The sequence below is a fragment of the Cupressus sempervirens genome, chromosome 10 (assembly GCF_028749045.1).
Source record: "Cupressus sempervirens isolate cs-2001-9-10 chromosome 10, ASM2874904v1, whole genome shotgun sequence".
Lineage (NCBI taxonomy): Eukaryota > Viridiplantae > Streptophyta > Pinopsida > Cupressales > Cupressaceae > Cupressus > Cupressus sempervirens.
Genome location: NC_143127.1, coordinates 409,111,569 through 409,117,191, shown reverse-complemented (window position 1 = coordinate 409,117,191; position 5,623 = coordinate 409,111,569). Strand labels below are relative to the sequence as shown.

The window sequence follows — 5,623 nt, the reverse complement described above, 5'->3', positions numbered from 1 at the left end:
CTTCTATGTTGACATCAATGACAAACATAGTCATGAATACAACATGTCAATCATGCTAAGAGTCTCCACATGCTCTAGAAATGCTTAGGATGCTCCCCCAAATGAATACCATCAGCATTCATACTAACATATACATCATTAAAATAAAAACACTATAGTAAATGTCTGTCCATAAAAGAACCATTAACAGAAGCCTCATGGGTCAGTTGTTGTAATTGTAACTATAACAAAAACTAAAATATGACTAAAGGGGGAACTAATTCCTCTTGTTCTTCTCCCTCCCCTTTGGTTTTTCGAGTAGTAGTTAGAGACAATCATCCATCAAGAACCTATAGATCAAACTCATAGTGTCCACTCCCACCGTAGAAGTTGGCTCATCTTTCTTTGCATGTAGAACATGAAGGGTGGAGACCGCCAAATGCATTACCCTCACAAAAAAACTAGTGGCCTCATTAAACCTCTACTCTAGGATTTCTTTTCTTTGGTCCATCCTTTTTAAGGTTTCCATTAGTGACCCCTGAATCTTCATTTTGAACACTAGTTGGGGACCTTTGGGTGTCCCTCTCAAGAGCTTGAACACCTTTTGTAGTAGGACATTAGGGGAAGGTGAGAGTCTACCCCTTCTCATCCTTGGTATATCAGGGTATTATTCTTATGAGTATTTGATACATGAGACAGAAAGAGGCTCAATTGACTACTATCATCACCCTTAACCTTGCTAACAATTTCTTCTTCCACTTCTCTAACATATTTGCTCCAAGAGCTCTTGCTCTTCTGTTTTTTCTATGATGGTTTGTGCTTGTCACTATCAATGGATTATATACTAGGAGGCTTTCAATTTTAGGTCCAAAAACAACATTCACCCTCTTATTCTTCTTTTTTAGGGATCACCTCCTTTCACCTTCGATTTTAACATCTGAGCCCACAACCTAGATATATGTTCATACTAAATGAAATAATAGTTCATTTTAGGGTGAGAGGATTTATTTACAATATAATATAAATATGCCATTATTTTAAAAAATTATTATGATGATTGTTCTTATTTCAAACATTCATAAAGTTTTATTTTGTAATTCTTATTTTAAAAAGAAATTAAATGACTAAATATTTTTAATTTAATGTACCAAAAAATTCATAAGCTTTATGAACGTTAACATATTTTGTCTCTTTTCTGCTGCAAGACAAGTCACCTTGCTGCTTGTAACTCCTTTGAAAAATCTAGACTGAAGAAATTTCCTTCCTAGTGGAAGAATGTTTCGGATGATCATTACACAGTTTATAAGGCCCCCACTATTGGGGATGGTGACTCTTCACAAGACACTTTGGTGGCTGGCTTAACTACTGCCAAAGTTGGCTCTCTTGCTATCCCTTCGTTGGTGACCTCTTCTATTCTACCTTTGTCAGAGCCTAGCTCTGGTGTTGTTTCCCATCCTGTTCCTCTGTCTCTTGTTGATGTTGCCCCACCTTCTATTGTTGCTACCCCTACTTCTGTTGTGATTAGTTCCAACTGTGGTGGTGCTTATCATGGCGAGGTTAGTTTTGGTGATGAAGTTTTTGCATGACAGAAGGCTACTAGTTTGGTGGAGGATGGATAGACCACAGTAAAGGGTAAAAAGGTCAATCCATCCACTGCTTCTTTTGATATGCCATTACATTCTCAAAAATTGGGGTTGAAAGGGAAAGGTTGATTCCCTTTTTGTGGCCATTTTATTTCTATTCTTCCTGGCTCTTTTGACCTAGTGCTTTTTGTTGCCTATCATGGTATGTTTTACCATGGGGTATCAGGTGCCAGTGTTCATCTTGTTTGTGTGGCTAGAAAATATTATTTATCTGCAATGCCACCCTAGTTGCATGTTCTTGTTTGCTAACTTGTTTCTCCTTTGACCTATTGTATTGTTGGTTTGGGCTTCATTGAAATTTTCTTTTTTTGTATAGGTTTTTAGGGCCCTTCAAAACCTGTTTTCCTTAATCAAAAACATATTTTGCCTCTTTATTTCATAGAATTAATAAAAGATTCAATTTTGTTTTTTCATACTAGAAATTATTCAATGTTTATTTAAATTCTTTTGGGTTAATAAAAATTGATTTTCATGTCAAGGGATATTTTAGTTTGATTGGTTCATTGCATGTTAGATGGAAAATTTTTTTTTTTTAATAGAGTCTTATTAATATATTTTACATATGTTAATCAATCTATTAATAGCATATTTAATATATTGATGTAAAGTTGTACTTACCGTATCATTTAATCATTGTACAATTAGACAACAAATCAAGTTACTTCTAAATATATGTGATGAGGATGATATGCAAGAATAGGTTATTTCAAATGATTATTGAGCCCATCTCTAAATTGATATGGCATAATTCATCTATCAATTTTTATTTTAATACACTATGAGCAATTCATTATACTAAATGTTCTAGTTGTCATTATTATATCTAGGGGAAAGGATTTGTTTAATATTTTGTACAATTTATATAATTCTTGGGTGATTCACATATTAGTATTTATTGAATCCACCCAAACATTGATAAGAAGATTATTTTCTCATTAACACACACATATTAGTTGAATTGGTTGATTCCAAGTTAGATGCAAAAATAATGTAACTTTATTGCATTCCTAATATACTGCATAGTGCAAATTTATTTTGTTTCTATTAATATGTTCTACATAGTTATACTTTATTAATCTAATTTTTATATATTAAATTTGTACGGGACATGTAATCCTAACCTCATTCCTTATGATGTCAAAAATCTTACCTTAGACGAAACTCGATCTCTAACAAATTCATTTAAAATCATTCAACTTCAATAATAAATAAAAAACTCATTTACAATTATTTTTTAAAAAGTTAATATTTAAAAATAAAACACAACTATAATTTACATGAATCTGATTGAATGCTCATGAATATGATTGAATGCTCTGTTTTATTTGGACGGCAGAGAAACTGAATTTTATTGCACACTTAGAAAGAACTACAAACTTCTTCTACAGTCTCTTGCAAATATTTTGGTCCTATTATAATTAATTATGAGGTTAAGGTGCATAGTGCTGCATGATCAATTCTCCACATAATATTCCTATCAAGGAGAAACATCAGACACGGATCCTCGTCTACATCTTACTGTAATGGGAAGCCCACCTTTCATGCGCATGGTCAATGACACCACATAATCGGGACAGATCCCATCTTGGATCCTCAAACTAAAATCGTGAAGAACAGAAGCCACAATAGATTTCATCTGTATGAAAGCCATCTCTTTACCCAGACACAGTCGAGGTCCTGCATGGAATACTGGAAACTTGTACGGATTGTCACCCACAAACTCCCCTCCCTTTAACCATCTCTCCGGCTTGAACTGCAAACAATCAGCACCCCAAATATTCTCCATCCTTCCCATCGCATAACTACTATAACTCAGATGCGTGCCCTTCTCAACAAAAGTGCCGTCTGGTAAAACATCATCTTCGGAGGCAAGTTTGGGATCAATCGGCACAGGAGGGTAGAGTCTCATTGACTCACAGAGAGCAGCATGCAGATATTTCATAGCCTTCAATTCCTCAAAGCTGAAATTAATTCGTCCTCCATCAGCTTCTCTGGGTTGCGATCTCTTACCCAAGATATGTATGATTTCGGCGCGAATGCTTTCTTCTACACTCTGGTGAGAAGAGAGCAGCCAGAAAAACCACGTGAGAGCAGCAGACGTGGTGTCCCTACCCGCCAACGCAAAGCTCACCACCATCTCCTTCAAAAACTTATCCATCGCACCACTTGATTTCTGGCCCTCACTTTCCGGCTGACCATCCAACCCTAATTCACGCACCGACTTGTTTGAAAGAGCTGCCATGAACCTCGAAAGCAGATCCTCTCTCCCAGTGCCTCCCGTACTCGCCGAAATCTCCTTCCTTCTGCTATTCACCACATCCATAGCGAATTTGTCCACAACATCAATAGCTCCCGCAAACGCTTTTCAGAGCCAATGTTAAGCACGCGCATCACTCTCCACGAAAACGGAAGAGCAGAATAGAACCTTCCGGCGCTAATTTCAGTGGCATCGTCAAAAGCCTTTGCAAATGGTGAGATGGGCATTGAGGGGAGTAGACAGGCAGGATCCACCCCAAACGCTACGCTACAAATATTATCAAATGCAAATCTCTGCAAAATATCTTGCAAATCTAAAGACTCACCCGTTTGGGCTGCGTTGATGAAGACTGGCAAGAGGCGATTCTGAATCTCCCACCGCACCGTCTCCACCACGAAGCTTCTGAGGGACTTGGTGTTAAACTCGTAGCTTGCTGTCTTCCTCTGCATCTTCCACAGCTCCCCGTCAACATTGAAAATACCTCGACCCAAGAAATCGTGGAGAAGAAAGACGAAGTGGTCTCCCTTTGGGTAATTTTCAAATTTGGTTTTGAGAATATGCTCCACGTTTCCAGGATTTGCAGTAATGATATCTCTCAGCCCACCTGGCCGTACGGCCGTGAATGTATTTGTCGGCATAACTTCCATGACTTCTGTGAACCATTGCAGAAATCTGTTACGATTTTCAAAGTATTCGAAGGCGCAGCCGACAACGGGATAGTTAACAGGGGCCTTGCATGGCTTGTTGACATTGAGCTTTCTTCTTAGCAAAGAGAGAGAGAAATACACAAGAAAAACAACCAGAAAGGCAAGCAAAATCTGCTCCGTGGCCATTCTCTCAAACAGAGAGTATTCAGGTCAGATTCCCTCTACAAGTGTATTCTCCACTACAAAGGATGAACTGACAGAAAAATGAGCCCGAAATGCTGTGAGGGTGGTTCCGTGTTGGAGTTAAACGAAAGGGAGGGCCCAGAGCTATTGTAAGCTTGGTTGCGGTTCTCCATAATTTTCGGTGATTGATAATACTAATCAAATTTGTCCAACTTATTCAGTAGGTTATTCACGTTCTTCAAAGAATTGTTATCCACCGCCGGGGTTGGGTGGGCTTGGGTGGTCCCTAAAATTAGTATACTTTGGCCCATTGTATATAAATGGCTTCCCGAGGAAAGGAGTCGGAAAAGCGTATTTTTCCATATGTCGTAAAAGCGTATTTTCCCATATCTTTAGGATAATTGGTTTTACATCCTTGCCTCATTAGATTTAATTATTTAATTATTAAATATAATAATTAAAACAACTTATCTAGCAGGGATTACTTATGCATTGTTGCTTTCATTTTATAGATAAGTAGGAGATACTTTTCACAATGACTCAAAGTGTGATATTGCTATCATGATTCAAATGTGTACTATTTGGGGCAAACTCATTGACTCATGTTTCATTAGTATTAGTTAAAATGAACCGATCTCTCATGAGAATTAATGGAGCACTTATTAAAGTCATTAAATCTAGGTGATGCTCACAAAGGTGAAGCATCAAGAGACTTCCTAGGAGTTCGCCAATCCTAGTACTACTCTAGCTTGAGCACACTTAACTATGGAGTTTCTTCCATAGTTAATCCCACTTGGCTTGCAACCCCAGTTGCAAAACCTTCACCAAGAATTGTGCCTTATGAATCATTAATTAGAAATTCGCTTAAGCTCATCAATCCATAAGTATGAGATATTTTTAACACTGAGTCAATT

General features: G+C 37.5%; 1 pseudogene; it reads right to left on the bottom strand.

Moving 5' to 3' along the window:
* Positions 1 to 3,099: 3,099 nt before the first annotated feature.
* Positions 3,100 to 4,712, bottom strand: LOC149534423 (cytochrome P450 CYP94D108 pseudogene; annotated as a pseudogene).
* Between the last annotated feature and the right edge of the window lie 911 nt (positions 4,713 to 5,623).